We start from the raw sequence: 17,345 nt of genomic DNA, 5'->3' as shown, positions 1-17,345 counted from the left end.
AAAATTAACCAGGTAATTATTGTTTGTGATGAATAAAAATACAATTATGATATGTTAAAAATATATTAATTTTATATGTAGCAAGGTCCAGGGTTATGGAAGTGTTATCTACACAGACACAAACATTTGGGAACAAAAGTAATTTAATTAAAGGATTTTTAAAATAATACTTTATTGCATAGCTATTTACCTGAATTGATTTTTTTTAAATAAACAATGTTATTACTACTATTTCAAAACACCTGTATGAAAAGATACAGAAAATTATAAAAGTATAGCATCTAACAAAAATATTGAACTAAATTTCTGCAATACCCACATATTAATCTGTTGAAGATATAATAAACCTATGTATACAATGTAAATGGACCATTGATTTTACCTGTTCTTTTTCTATGAGAATGGCAGATCAAATTCTCTTATATTTGATCATATAAAAGAGGCCCATATTGAGTGGTTGTAATTTGACTATAGTAATAATTGCTTATATAAATGTCATCCATCTGAATGTTTATAATGACCATATAAAGCTAATCTTTACTTTAGTTCAAACTTCCCTCCCAACTGCCGATTTGCTTCACAGGCACTGGCTCAACTTTTCCATACCTGGTCTCCCCTATATTTACTCCTCCCCAGATGTATTGCTTACAGCGCTCAGTGGTATCACATTTTACCCAGGTATGCAAGACAGCTCTTGGGAATCAAGCTTGATGGTCATCTCTGAGAGCCATTTGATTTCCAATTTCATATATATATATATATATATTTTATACTTTATTTACTCTGCCAGATCCACCCTGCTCTGTGCCTCAAGAAGCTGACATTTAAGAACTTTATTAATGGGATCTCCTGCTCTCTGGTCTAAGATTGGGTTCAACTGATAGTAAATATAGGCAAAAGATTGGAGGGTGATATTTAAGGTGATTGGAGGTGATATTGAGGTTGGGATTTTATTTCCAAGGCACCCTCCCAAACATGGTAATATGGTTGATCTGTGAACAATGTGGGGATTAGGGGCATCAACCCTCTGTGCAATAAAAAATCCACATGTAACTTTTGACTCCCCCAAAACTTAACTACTTATAGCCAACTGTTGATTAGAAGCCATATATATATATATATATATATATATATTTTTTTTTTTTTTTTTTTTTTTTTTTTTTTTTTTTGCAGTATTCCCATCATTGTTCCTGATTTCAAGCCTTAGATGATTAATTTTGCATGTTAATTTGACTGGGCCAAGGGGTGCCCAGACCTTTGGTCAATTACTCTGGGTGTGTCTCTGAGAACCTTTCTGGAAGAGATAAACAATTGAATCAGTAGACTGAGTTAAACAGATTTCCCTCCCCAGATTTGGTGGGCTCCATCCAATCAACTGGAAGCCTGATTAGAACAAAAGACTGATCCTATCAAGAGTAAGGGAATTCTTTCTGCCTGGCTGCCTTCAAACTGACATTGGTTTTTCCTCCCTTTGTACTCAAACTGAAACACTGGCTCTTCCTGGGGTTCAAGCATACTGGCCTTTGGACTGAACTACACCTTGGGGTCTCCTGGACCTTTAGCTTGCCTACAGCAGATTGTATCCTATTGGTTCTGTTTCTCTGGAGATGTGAAGAACTTTGCCTAATACAAAGCATTTGGCACTTTTCTTCTGAATTTTGAAGTACTCTCTGAATTTTGAAGTACTCTCCAGTTTCACATTCTTCCCATATATCTTCCACACACCTGCCATAATTATATTTTTCAAATGCAAATCTCTTTAGGCCATTCCCTGGCTTAAAATTCTTCCTTGGCTCCTCATCCATTTTAGGATAAAACACAAACTGCTAACATATCAAATAAAGCACCTCAATGATCTAGGCTGGCCTTGTTGGCACTAGGTTTTTCCTTCCTTCCAGGAAAACAGAAAAAGTTCCAGTTTCCTGAACCTGGATTTCTTAAGCTGGTGCATCTTTACATGTTCTACTTGCTTTACCTGTACTTTCACTTCTCCCTCTCATCCATTGTTCATTTGTCTAATTCCTACTGTTCCTTAACACTGGCTCAGGTTGTATTTTTTTCCTAAAGCTTCCTCCAATCCTCTTGACTTTCTCTTTTATAGAATGGGGTTATAATAGTTGATTTTTCTCACCTATATTTCAGATGAAATGATACAATTCTTGAAAAAAGGTATCATATCAAATATTTTATTCAGTGCCTTGCACAGAACAGAACACATGGTAGGTATTCACCAAAGTTTTGCTGAGTAAGTGAATGAATAAACCCCATCTATAACACTTAAATTCATTTTTAACACACACTTTCATATTTAACATAGAAATGTCATTTCAGAAATTTATCTAATTCTGAATTTAGTTCTCTCTATATTTTTATATTCTTTATTTACTCTGCCAGATCCACCCTGCTCTGTGCCTCAAGAAGCTGACATTTAAGAACTTTATTAATGGGATCTCCTGCTCTCTGGTCTAAGATTGGGTTCAACTGATAGTAAATATAGGCAAAAGATTGGAGGGTGATATTTAAGGTGATTGGAGGTGATATTGAGGTTGGGATTTTATTTCCAAGGCACCCTCCCAAACATGGTAATATGGTTGATCTGTGAACAATGTGGGGATTAGGGGCATCAACCCTCTGTGCAATAAAAAATCCACATGTAACTTTTGACTCCCCCAAAACTTAACTACTTATAGCCAACTGTTGATTAGAAGCCTTAATGGTAACATAAATATCAATTAAAACATATTTTATATGTTATATGAATTATATACTGTGTTCTTACAATATCTAACTTTTTCTCAATTTTTTTTTTTTTTGTATTTCTAGGCTATGTAGCTCATTTGTGAGTTTTTGCAAATTATCACAAATCTCCAAAAAATTTTCCAATATATTTATTGAAAAGAAATCCACTTATAAGTGGATCTTTGCAGTTCAAACCCATGTTGTTCAAGGGTCAACTATAAATGCATTCCTCTCCAAAAGCTCTCTGTGGCTCTCTTCCTGGGGTCTAGTACCTGCAACATCCCCTTGCCCTTCAGACCAGGGGTGGCAATAGCTCCCCACTATTAGCTTGAGAATACTTTACCTCCAATTGCTAGTTTCATTTAAACTTGTCCATCACATCCTTAAACTTTTATAATTACTCTGTAAGACAATGCCACCAACTTCTTGCCAGGAGTATGACTGATGCAATATGGAGCCTTTTTCTCCCCTGTAATCTATTTTAAGTATCCACATGATAGCACAATAGCTTCACCAGTTAGGTCATATGTTGAGCTCATCAAATACATTAAATGTACCGGTAAGTATACACTAGGCCAAGCCATATTATGATGGGAAATCTAGTATTATTTTTCAAAGGTGACTAAAAGTATCTTATAGCTTTAAAATGCTTTTTAGTTTAAAAGATAGTTTCAAATGCATTATCTCATTTCATTATCTCATTTATAAATTTCTTACTGGCAAACAGTAGAAATACTGCAAATATATAGTTTTTAAAAGCTCATTTCAACTTTATTAAACTTTTAAAATAATTTAAGTTAAAATTGTATTCTTGTTAAGAAATAATCATTTCATCAGTGCTACTAGGAATATAATATTACCCCAATTCAATAATTGGTAAAAATAACAATTATGGCCTAAGTCTCCTTTATGCCTACATGATTTCCTGGTAGTACCTCAGGGAGTCAGGGAGTAGGTTAACTCAAGACTGCCACAACATCTTGCAAGCACCATTGGTTGTGCTCCACTCATGCTTTTTTTGCCCACACTAAATGTAATGCTCGCAAAAATAGTGTTCCCTTGAGTGCTGCAGATAATGTGTATAAGCCCTCATGATCCAAAAAGCATCACCAGATGTGTTCTGTAGACACCGCATTGTAGTGCCTGCCACCTGGGAGCAATTCTAGAGCTTTTCATTGTCTTCCCAGGAAGGAAAGAACTAAATGCTACCCTTTTTCCTTCAGCCTTGTTCCTTTTCTCCGTTTCTAACTCCAGGAGATCACTGAAGCACCTAGGGGGGGTCTGGTCCATGACATCATTGGTGGTGCAACACCACTATATTCTGCCCTTTGGTCATTTTCTTCAAAAGTATAAATATGATGTATACAGGCTTTAGAAAGGGTGGAGGGGATGGATATGCTTTCATGATGGAATACTTTTGAAAAGGAAGAAACTTTGTTTCTGGGGAGTTTATGCAAACACATTAGTGCAAGCTTCAAGGTTCTCAGATTCCAGAGCTCATATTATCTTATGCATTTAAGGTGAAAGGACCAATTATTTTGCCCCTGAGAGCTGCTATTCCCAAAAGCTACAGTCAGAAGATTTAAAATTCCAGATGCTTCTTGCAGAAGCAAATGAATTTTCTGAGAGCTTCTTCAGCTTCATATTATGTATATAGAGTGCACTTGAAAGTACCCCTGAATAGATTCTTTCATTTTTATTTTTTTTATTGCAGTACCTTGCATACCTTTGGTAGGATACCCAAAAGATACTCTTTTTAGTTTGTCAATTAAATTTGATAAAAGTAAAGAAAGAGATTGGTTTTCTGGACTGTATCAATGTATATAGCACTTTTGTTGCATACCTAGTTCTGTGTACATGTTAAAGGAACAGAATGGAGATAGTAGAACAAAGGGAATTTAATTCATAAGCTTTGTCCCTTATTAACTTCAAATCTAGATTGAAACTCTCTATTGTCCTGAAAGGTCCCAGATGCAAATTCAAGTTTAATGACTGAATTTTCCCCCAGGTCCTGTTAATTCCACAAAGAAAATTTGCTAGGATGCATTAGACAACTGTGTGCACTCAGTAACAATTTCTGCAAGTATATAAGCATTTCAGTTCTTATTTCCTTTGAACAACTGATTAATCATTTAACCAAATTATATTATTGACAATGGATTCTATATCTTGTAATCAGACCCAGACTAAAACTGTCTCAAAGGAAAGAGTGAGCTATGGAGACAGAACCCCGAGGGTGTTTCAGGTCAGTGATAGTCAGGGGTGATATTCAAGTATTTATTGACACCTCCTCAGACCTCAGTGGTATCAGTACATCCTAGCTGATTATTGTTTCTGGAGTCAATGGAAATTTCTAATGGAGATAACCAAATCCTAATGATGCTAAACACCCTTAGGGAGTGGAAAGAAACCTGATGAGTGGGCAAGATAGAACAAATAGGCAACAGTAAGTCAAAACCAGTTATTGTATTTGCCAAGATATTCACTATGACGAGTGATGAAAGCACTCAAAAGAACAATATAGGGATAAAAACAAAACAAAACACACTAAAAATAATGAAGTAATAGAAGGCAAAATATATATAAAGTTTAAGTGCAATAGAACCTAAGAAAGGAGGCAGAAGATCAATCATTTTTCCAATTTCTAAAATAATACCAAGACCTTCAGCTTATTTTGAAGCCTCATTCAGGATAATTTGGTTATCATCTGGGAAAGAAGGGATTTTCCATACACATTCATATCCCTAATGTTTTTATCAGAATATCTTGCCAGAACCTTAGTGATTGGCAATTTTTGAAAAAGACAGAAGGTGGGGCACCTGGGTGGCTTAGTAGGTTAAGCAACCCACTGACTCTTGGTTTTGGCTTAGCTCATGATCTCAGAGTCCTGAGATCAAGAAGGCATCAGGCTCTGTGCTCAGCGAGAAGTCGTCTTGAGATTCTTTCCCTCTCCCTCCCCCTCTGCTCCTCCAACGGTGCGTGCATGTGCTCTCTCTCTCACTCTCTCTCTCTCTCTAAAATAAATAAATAAATAAATACAATGTGAAAGAAAGAAGAAAGATAAAGAAGAAGAAAGAAAGAAGAAAGAAAGAAAGAAAGAAAGAAAGAAAGAAAGAAAGAAAGAAAGAAAGAAAAAAACAGAGTAAAAATAGGTACAACACTAACCAACAACTGGGTCCTCAGGGAAGTGAAGACCATTAGAGAATATAAAAGAAAGAATTTAAGTATCCTCATTAGATTGGCATAGATATGAAGCTGAATGTTCAGGCAATGGAAGCTATATTTCCAGGAGATTCTGAGCACATTGAAGCAGAAATCCAGCACAGGACATTTCCTGGGTGGACAAGAAGAGTCAGGCAAGTTGCCAAAACCTTCAACAAGGGATTGGAGTCAGAAAAGGTGAAAACAAGGGCCTGCCCTCAGGTTGATGTGGATAGGGATGGATAGAAGATGAAGATTTGGCTAACTTTCCTGTGAGGTTTTTTGTTTGTTTAAGAGACAGCAGATAGTCAAATTGGTCATAGTCACCACCCTTCTGGATGGCCAGAATCAGCTAGAAGTGGCTTTTGTAATTGAGTGTTAGTTAGTCAGTGGTTGGAGATATTTAATAGATGATTCTGAGTGTGTCTCCCAGGACAGCAAATACTGACGCTTATATGGGACGCTTCTTCCTCAAAAGGAAATATTAAATAATAGCATTTAAATATCATTAGAAGACACCAAGAGAGAAGTCCATTTCTACATCAAATCATACACAGTTCTAGATTCTGGCATCTACTCCTTATTACACTAGACTTCTACTGGTAAAGGGCCCTTCGATGGGGTCTATTCACCAGTGTCCGTTGGTGGGTTATGTCTGTAATCCTCACTGTAGGCTGCTCTTAACAAACTTATTTACTGCCCTGTAGTGATTGGCTCCACTATCACCTAGCCCAATATCATGTCTAGAACTCTCTTCAGAAATGGTCTTTTGACAGAGAGGAGCTTGGAAATTTCCCTTCCAGTGTGGTTAGGGAATAAAGTGTAAAGATGTTGCTATAGAATATAAAATTTGTTAGTTCCAGATTCTCTTACAGGTTTTTTGAATGGAGGGAATCTCTGTGGGAACCATAGTGTACGCTAGACATAGTCTTTGATTCTTTTCTTAGAGTGAAACTTACTCTTCTTTAATATTGTTTTTAAAGACTTGCTTGATTGGACTAGAAGCACAAATGTCTCACTACTCAGAGCAAGTTCCCCTAGCCCAAATGTCTTACCAATTGTCCTTAGAAGTGGGTGGATTGCTCTTTCCAAATGCTCGTTTTCCTTATATAAAGCAATGGGACATTGTACTAAATAAGAAATGAAAACTCCTTTTGCTACAAGATATGACTCTTTTTTTTTGGAGCTTACAAGGAAACTCATTTCTTAGTATTTCAACATACTTACTTTTTAAAATTATGGCACCTTGCAAAGAATTCTTATGATAGTGTCTGTTTTAGTATCATGTAACCAACAGTTCACATTTCATAAATGATCTACACCAAAGGTTGACAAATATTTTCTATAAAGGGCCAGGGAGGAAATTTGGGGGGCATGGAATCACAGGGCATGCGGACTGTGGCAACCACTGAGTTCTGTCTCTGTCGTTTGAAAGTATCCATAGACTATATGAAAAAGAATGGCGTGGCTGTGTTCTAAAAAACCTGTATTTACAAAAACAGACTGTGGTTCAGATTTGGCTGATGAGCCATTCTTTGCAGACTCCTAATCTAGAAGATAATACAGAAATCTGGCCTTAAAGATGGAATTCACTATCATTTACCTACCAAACTGTAGCCAGGAGTCATGCTCCCTCCCCAGGATTCACTGCTTAACTGAGCATATAAATAAAATTCAGTAATAGTGATACTGCTTTTTTACATTTCAACCTGACAAATTCCATAGGTAGGAGGGGAAGAATGAAATTTTTGTAATTTATTTCTTATCATTTTGATGTATTTGCTTCTATGTAATATTATGTAAGAAAATCCATTCGTGGTATTAAATGGTTTGGCTAATTAGGAAGATTAGTAGGTAACAGGTATTGGGATACACAAAACCAGCTAGATATTTTTTTATTCAGTAGTTATACCCATTAAGTAAATCAGTGGTGTAGGACAGGATACAGCATTTGATAGATCCTGCTTCTGTAGAAGAAAAGGGTTTGTGTTTTTTTTTTTTTTTTTTAACTGTGCATTACACAGTGTCACATTATATAAAGTTATTGCTACATTGGGTGACATAGAAGAAACTGATATTACATGACCTGATGCAAATTCAAATGGAAAATTTGGAGCATACAAATGGATTAAACACCCTTGAAAATCAGGTAAAGTACAATTCCAAAGGATTTCAGGTCATTCAGAAATGCTATTACCTCCCAGCTAAGAAATGTAGACTGTTTTGTTAGTGATCACACTGTAGCATGAAATTGGGGAGGAAGACTATTAATGGGTCAGTTAAAGTAAGAAATCAGAAATATTATTTTAAGGTGGAATGTTGTGACAAATATGTGGCAAAATGTAAAATTACCTCTCAGAAAAACCTGTGTTTATTCTCAGTTGCTATTTATGGTATTGAAAACGTATTATAGCTGGAAAATCTCACTTGAAAAGTTCTTAGCCTAAAAATCTCACAAACCTTTTCAGAGCAGGTCTATCATTGTCCATACATGCCAGCAAATTCTTCTTGGAAAGCAATTTATATGTCATGTAAGATGTACATTTTTTTCTAAAACAGCATTTTATAGTGTTTTAAAATAGGTTTTCATTTTTCTAAATATTGTAAAACTACTTAAGAACATAGAGGGATGAGTCAACAAATACGTTAAGGCTTGAATACTTTGCAAACACTATCTACTCAATAAATGTTTACTATCTTGCAAACTCTCTACTGATCAAAAGATAGTCTTAATTGTAGTAGATGGTTGTCCATCAGAAAAATTAAGCTTTAAAAAAAAATACTTTGAACACATAATGTCAAATTACTTAATTAAAGCCAGTCTCTTTAATTTCCTTTAAGAAAGGTATTGTTTGGGGGCGCCTGGGTGGCTCAGTCGTTAAGTATCTGCCTTCGGCTCAGGTCATGATCCCAGGGTCCTGGGATTGAGACCCCCATCGGGCTCCCTGCTCTACAGGAAGCCTGCTTCTCCCTCTCCCACTCCCCCTGCTTGTGTTCCTGCACTATCTCTCTCTCTGTCAAGTAAATAAATAACATCTTAAAAAAAAAAAAAAAAAGGAAAAGAATTGTTTGATTCTTCTTTTCCCTTCAGGTTTTTTTTTTTTTTTTTTTTTTAAGTAAAGGGATCATTATTTGATATGTAAAATGGAGTATCAGGCAAATGGAGCCAATAATAATTGAACATTTATTAGTTGGTCTATCTTATGTGAATGACCATATGTGTTAGAATTGTTTTCCATAAAAGATATTTACTGTAGGGGCGCCTGGGTGGCTCAGTTGGTTAAGCGACTGCCTTCGGCTCAGGTCATGATCCTGCAGTCCCGGGATTGAGTCCCGCATCTGGCTCTCTGCTCAGCGGGGAGTCTGCTTCTCCCTCTCCCACTCCCCCCTCTTGTGCTCTCTCTCTCTCTCAAATAAATAAATAAAATCTTTAAAAAAAAAAAAAGATATTTACTGTGGGAAATCAGAAATTTCTAAGTTTTTAAGCATAATGTATACCAAATAATGGTAAAAAAAATTAGTGAAAGTTACAAAATCTTTGTTATGAAAATTTAAAGACCTACTGCCTACTTACCTAAATACCATAGTCTCTTCACAGGTCCCTTTTCAAGTATTGTGGTCATACAATAAATGTATTTTAGAATGAATGATTGTAGTAAACAAATCAGACCTGCATGTAATGCTTTCTCCAGGGACAACGCCATGAAATTATTTCATAAGGACTGCTTTTAGTTCTTTAATTATCAAATTCACTCACTTGCTAAGTAATACTACATAGAGCCAGTATGGTGTACTTTAAATGCATGAATGACAACTATTATGGAGTATCCCCATTTTGAATTCTAATATACTTAAGATAATTGATTACTTTATTTGCACATGTTTATTTCTCAACTTGATTAGTATATTATTTTTAAAATGTTTTTGTACTCTATGTCTTAAATACATTTCTTTGAAAAGCACATAATGTACTTACCAAATGTTACAAATTTGAAATGCATTTTGTTTGAAATGAGTATCTATTATTCAAAACAATAGTTGAAATATATAGAGCCCTTATATTTCAAAATATTAACCTTTCACTGAATTGATTAAAAGCATATAATATGACTTTGAAGTATTCTGAAAACCTGACTACTGAAAATCAAATTATTTTTGTTGTTTAGTAATGTGAAACAGTTGCTCCATTTTTCAAAGACTATGATTATACTGTGCACCCTGCCAATGAATAGATTTAGTAGAAACCATAAGCTATAGAGAAGAATCATTAATAAGAAAGAATCAAAAACAAAGGAAGGTAAGTGGGTTAATTATGGTAAATATGATTTAAGCCTCTGTTTAGGCTATCAGGGGAACACAAAAGGGAATTTGAGAGATATTAAAATCTAAGCCCAAATTAACAAAATCCAAATAGGGAAGAATTCTTGTCAGAGTACAATTAACATTTATTAAATATTATTTTTATTCAAATGCAGACTTGGAGATGGACAGGAAACAGTACTTAGGTTTTTTCAAAAAAGTAGCTTGAAAATCTTTCCTAAACCATCTCACAATGACAGTTGCCAAGTATCAAGCCATACAAAGTGACCACAAAACGAAGGTACACAAGTTTAAACACACTAGGTTCAAAAAGGGACTCAGGGCACAAAATGAGGTATTTTCAGTGTGATAACTGTACATTTTTAAGTGGCATGTTATGTAACACTTTTTAAAAAAATTTTTGGGAAGCTTTTAAATACTACTTATAGTAATTGTATTTATGAGCAGAAACTTTAGCCTTTAAAATTTCTACTTTTGATTTGGATTTAATTTTTTCTTTGTGGTCAGTTATCTGATTGGTTCCTTTAAGTATTCCATGGCTGTATGAATATTTCATGGACATTCCTTTAACCTATTTAATCATTTTATTTATTATATAATACAATTATCCTAGGTCCTTTTAACTAGGATTTTTTTTTTTTTTAAAGATTTTATTTATTTATTTGACAGAGAGAGACACAGCGAGAGAAGGAACACAAGCAGGGGGAGTGGGAGAGGGAGAAGCAGGCTTCCCGCGGAGCAGGGAGCCCGATGCGGGGCTCGATCCCAGGACGCTGGGATCATGACCTGAGCCGAAGGCAGACGCTTAACGACTGAGCCACCCAGGCGCCCCTTAACTAGGATTTTCACTAGGTCTAATTTTAACTAATTTTAACTAGGTCTGTGTGATTTCAAAAGATAGTCTTCCTAATATGCATATCTGATTATGTTCTGCTTCCTTTTGAATTCTTTAGTGGCCTCCCATGCCAACAGAATAAAATCTAAATTGCTCTGTATGTAAGAAAAAGCTGTTCCTCCCCCTCATTTCTTTCAACCCCCTACTGTGTCTCCACATTTAATATACCATCAGCTGATCCATATTGGAAAATCTCATCGTTTCCCAAATTTGGCATGATCCCTCACACTTCTGTAACTTTCTATGCTATCCCTTGACCTTTAAGTCCCTTTCCCAAGTATATCTGGCTAAATTAGAGTCATTGTTTATAACTGATTTTAGTAGTAATTTCTGGTTATTCTGCAAGTGTGTTTACTTTTTAACTGTGCTGTTCAGTATAGTAACCACTAGGTACAGGTAGCTATTTAAACTTAAATTAAGTAAAATTAAGGGGCGCCTGGGTGGCTCAGTTGGTTAAGCGTCTGACTCTTGGTTTTGGCTCACGTCATGATCTCAGGGTGGTGGGATCAAACCCCAAGTGGGCTCTGCACTCAACAGGGAGTCTACTTGAGATTCTCTGTCTCCCTCTCCCCATGCCCTTCCCCCTGCTCACATGTACCCTCTCTTTCTCTCTCTCTAAAATAAATAAATAAATCTTTTAAAAAATTAAGTAAGTAAAATTTGAAAATTCATTCCCTCAGTAGTGTCAGTCACATTTCAAGTACTCATTGTCCACATATGACTAGTTGCTACCACATTGGACAGCATGGATATAAAATATTTTCATCATCACTAAAAGTTCTGTGGGATAGCACTGCCTTAAAATCTTAATTGTCAAATTGTATACAGTATTTTTTTTTTATTTCTCTGTTTCTCAATCTGGAGATACTTAAAAGCAAATAACCTAGATCATTTGTCTTTATGGCACATAGTAGGAATGCAGTATTTTTTCATACTTCACATGACAACACTCATAAACATGTAGATGAGAAAACTATAGTGAGCTATAACCAAAAGTATAAGTAGAATTATTAAGACACAGAAAGCAATATTAAGGGAAACGACTTTTGAGTGATTGGAGTAAAACCTTCTCAGCCTAAAGCGTAGTTAAAATCTGAAGAAAAAGAGACCTACACCCTCCCATCACAGCTGCCACAAAATCATGAGGATCTTAAGCAGAGGTTATTTTGTAGAAACCACTGGTAGAGAATGAGACCTCTTAGCATATTTTGTACAGTAAAAACAAAACAGTAAAATAAAATTATTGTTGATTATTTGGATCCAGTGAGACTGAACAACATAGGGGAAATTGTTAGATGTGCCTAAGAACTTCTGACTTTTGATATACTATCTGTGAGAAGGAATTGACCACTATGGGCTATTTAGTCCCATGTGGGCAATAGATGTAGTTGGAAGAACCAGAGTGGAAAAATAAAGTTATTATTAATCTTACTGATTTCTCATTTTTAAACTGTAAATGAAAATTTATTTTCTGTGATTTTCATTCTTTCGGTAAATATTGATGACTATCGCTTCCCACTCCAAACCAGCTCATGATTCAAGTCATTTTTTTCGGTGAAGTTTCTCCTTGCTCACATTTTCTAAAAGTTCAAGTTCAATCCATATCTTTTTCTCTTTTTTCTTCTTCTTCTTATGATCACTATTTAACATTCTAAATATTTTACATATTTATCTTGTTGCTCTGCATCTCACAATAAATTTAAGCTTCATGATTGCAGGTATTTTTGTCAGTTTTGTTCACTATGGTATCATTAGCTCCTTAATGTGCCTGGTACTTGGTAAATACTCAGTAAATGTTTGTTAAATTTTGCATGTCCAAAAGAGAACTTATTATTTTCTAACCCTATATATACTATCTCAAATTATGGTACTATATATATATTCTATAGAGTTACTGATCTTAGAAATGTTTTTTCTTAACTTCTCAGATTCGATTAAATCACCAAGTTTGGCCCATTTTCTCTTCTAAGTATTGCTCAGTTCTTTGCCCTTTTTTTATATCTATTTCCATTCTTCCTTGTTCTGTCAGAGCAAGCCTGCTAACTAGTCTCTGTCCCAGGATGCCCTCCTCCACACAGCACCATCCATACTACCATTAAGTAGGAACTTTCCAACATGCAACACTATTCATGTCCTTCCTCTTTTCAGAACTCTTCAAAGCATCCCAAAGACTTTGGAATGAGGTACAAGCTCCCGGGCACCAAACACAAGGCATTTTCCATCCTCACCTTTCAGCTCCCTGTTTGCAAGTACCCGCAGAGAGCATCTTGTTTTACCTTTGGCCTTTCTTATGCAACAACCTGGCCTTAAATGTCCTCCCACCCTTCATCAGGCTAACCACAGACTCTTAAGTTTGGGTTAGTTAAACATTCTCTAGGAACTTTTTTAATAACATAACTATCAGGTAATGTGCTGATCATGTCTTACAGACTCTGAATTCTTGCAGAGCACTGAGTACATCTGACCTTTACTCTTAACACAAGTGCTGGCATAGACAAATGCATTGAATTGTTGAAAAAAGGATTGAGTAATTGAATATCACTCTAAGGGACTTAGAATGTATGTTCCCAGGGCAGAGATGCCATTTATGACAAACTTCTTCAAGAAAGTGACTAACCTATCAGAATTAGAAACACTATTTCAGACATTATTGTGGTCAAATACCATAAAAAATCTGGGCACAAATGTTAAAATAGCTTTTAAAATACTTTTTAGTAAGTTTTAGGTCTAGCACTCAGCTTCACCAACATTTATGTTCACGGTCCTCCTAAACCCTATCGATTTCCAGTACTTTTTACCTTTGGGTTAAAGGAGCACAAGTATGTGCCTGAAGTGAATATTTTCAATATTATCTCAACAATATTTACCTTAACTAGGCATAGAGAGACCAAGCAGAGTCCATCCTCTGTATATCTTCAGTAATTTCCAACCACAGGTCTGTGCATTGGGTTTCTATTCCCAACTGGATAAACTGCTTTCACCTTTATTAAGTGATTTTGGTATTGAAGTAGTGGTTATTTATTCAAGTTTAAATCCTTTTGGTCTTTACACATAGGAGAATTAACTTTTCCTTTGAGCATTTTCAGGTTCCCATGAATCTCAGCTCACTCTATTCTATGAAAGCCATGAAGCAATCTTTACATTTTATTCCAAAGAAATTATGTTGTTATAAATATGTAGTTTTATTTCACTTCATTTCTCATTTTCATCTTCTATGAACTAACTTTGGAAGCAGAATAAGGTATAGTATTATGATCATCTTTTGGGGGAAATACTTACATTCCCCAAATTTGGTTATCAAATAACTTCCATATTGTTAGTTTTAACTTAAGAAAAAAATCAAATCAAATCAAAACAAAAGAAAACAAAAACACAAAACCTTTAACAGTTACCCACAGTTTATAGGTCTATAGCAACTATGAATAAACTGCTAGAGGCAATTTTTTTTTTCAGCAGAAATTCTGCTGTGCTGTATTTTTTCCTTAAAAAATCTTTTCTAAACAAATGTCACAATTATAATCTTTTAATTAATTTGATACTCCATACAGAAGAGTCGTAAATGAAAGCGAGTAGCTGTTTTTTGCCATGGTGCACAGAAGGATGCCTCTATTTTGCCAAAAAATGTTCTGTCACTAATGTGAAGCCTGTTGACAAACTGTTGTTTATATGTTGTCAATGTGATGCCAAGTCAATTGTTTCACTACGGGAATCCTGGCTTGGCCCCAGTGGCTGTCTAAATCTCTGTAGACACACAGATACTTTTAGGAAAAGCAATTAAAGGTAAAAACCTCTTTTTACTTTTATTTGGCTCTTAACTAAAGTTTCATGAAGATAGGAAAATAAATGGTGATCAAACAACTTTACAAGAACTGTAATTCTAAAAACTTAGACATATGGTTGGCTTTTAATTCCTTAGCTGTTAATTAAGAGGCTAATTGTACAAGATGGTTAGGTATATATCAGCTTGCAAATTTTACCTCTTTTTCTTGCCTTATAAAATGGCAAAGTCGGAGCTTTATCAGTCTTATTTATCCTCTAAATCAGTGGCTGTCAACTGGGGGTGATTTTGCCCTCCAGAAGACATTTGGCAATGTCTGGAGACGCTTTTATTTGTCACAATTGAGGAAAGGGCTGTGGTATGTAGTGGATAGAGGCCAGGGATGCTGCTATCATCCTGCAGTGCACAGGACAGTGCCCTATAACAACGAATTATCTAGCCCCCAAGGTTAGTAGTACTGAGGTTGAGAAATAATGATCCATATTAAATTGTTGAAGTATGTAGAGAATAGCATTAAAAGTTTAAGAACTCAGTAATGGTTCAGAAAGATATATAATTATTAATCCTAGAAATTTAAGGCAAGAGAAGCACTAAAGGAATGGAAATAACTTCCCTGTTAGCAGGAAAAAAAAATACACAAGAGGGAGGAATGAGAAAAACATGATCAGTTTCCCAAATAGAATGAGAAGGGAGGATAGGTAGGAAGGAAGAAGCCAAGGAAAAACAGCATAAACAAAACCCCAAAATATCAGTCTGGAAATAATCTTTTATTCATCACCAATTTGAAATATAGGTAAAGGAACCTGACTAAAATGATAGAGTGAGAGTTTGGAGATGATAGAGAGATAGATGATTGATAGATAGATACATAGATACATAGTTACATAGATAGAGATATGTGTATGTAAGAAACACAAGGAAAATGACACACAAAGGTTAAAAATATAAAGATAACAAACACAGGTCCAGATAATGCCTTTGTAGCAAAATTAATATTGGATAGTGCAGATTTTTAAGGTAAAACCATTATTAAATTAAGAAGAAACATTACAGATCACTAAAACGAAGAGTCCACCAAGATGATATAAAAATATGAATCTGTATACAGCTAATCAACCTTGAAATATGTAACACAAATACTGATAAGATTACAAGAGGAACTGGACAAATCTGCAATCATAACAGATTGAATATCCTTCTGTCAAAAAAGGATAGATCAATTGCATCCCAAGTCAACAAGATGTAGACGATTTAAACTATAAGATTGTTTTGATATCTGTGATTTATCTTAAACTACTTCAACATACACAATTCAGTATAAATGGGCATGTTCATCATGATATATACTGCAGGGGCTCAGCTCAGTTGTTTTATCAGAAAGTTACATTTCATTGGTGGTTATAGAGCATTTAATCTAAAATCCACACACTCTAGAAGTGGCTACTAAAAACGCTTCCGCTATCTTTGACTCCCATCAACACCAGAGCCTTTGCTAATTATCATGAGTGTTAGAAATGGGTTCTCATTGATGAAAGTAGTGGCATTTAGCATAGATAGATCAGCTAGAATATTGTGTACACAGTACACTCCTTATGCATGAGCCTGATATGAATGTCTAGTCAGGGCTATAACCCTTAAGGGAGGCACCCTAGATTAGATACCTAAACTTTAAGTATGGTTAGCTGAATTCTGCCAGGGAATATTGTCACATTTGCTTCAGGTGAAACTTTCAGGCAAGGTATTTTAGGAACTTCAAAGATAACAGAACTGGGACTTCAAAGATACCTACAGAATAGTTGGTATGTTGACATGGTTGTTACTAATCATCTGTATTAATAAAATAATTCAATGGAGGCATCAAGATCTATGAAAATGAGCCTAAAAGTTGAGTAACACCAAACTATCTAAGGATAATTCACAAAATACTTAGCAAGCTGGACTAATCCTGGCCCAACAACTTAAAAACAACTTAAGTTCACGGAAAATATTTATAAATATAAAATATTTATATTTATAAAAAGCAGTGACCACCTACTAGGTCAAAAAGTAATTTCAACAGATTTCAGAGAATTAATTCATTAGTCCAAGTTTTCTTTTTTTTTCCTTTAAAGATTTATTTATTTATTTGACAGAGAGAGAGAGATAGCGAGAGCAGGAACACAAACAGAGGCAGAGGGAGAGGGAGAAGCAGGCTTCCCACTGAGCAGGGAGCCCGATGTGAGACTCGATCCCAGGACACTGGGATCATGACCTGAGCCAGAGGCAGATGCTTAATGACTGAGCCACCCAGGCACCCCCGTCCAAGTTTTCTTAGTGAAATATAATTTCAAAATAAATCATCAAGAAAATAAACAGATTTTTAAAAATCAAATAAAAGCCTCTTCTATGGTTAAAAATAACTCATTGGTTAAG

The 17,345-nt window shown here is 35.2% G+C and overlaps 1 protein-coding gene across 6 annotated transcripts in view; it reads left to right on the top strand.

The window, feature by feature from the left end:
- Positions 1-17,345, top strand: part of LOC118528227 (uncharacterized) — a 938,723-nt gene that overhangs the window by 676,503 nt on the left and 244,875 nt on the right. The window lies entirely within an intron of this gene.

The sequence above is a fragment of the Halichoerus grypus genome, chromosome 9 (assembly GCF_964656455.1).
Source record: "Halichoerus grypus chromosome 9, mHalGry1.hap1.1, whole genome shotgun sequence".
In the NCBI taxonomy this organism is placed as follows: Eukaryota; Metazoa; Chordata; class Mammalia; order Carnivora; family Phocidae; genus Halichoerus; species Halichoerus grypus.
This window is presented reverse-complemented; position numbering and strand designations above follow the sequence as displayed.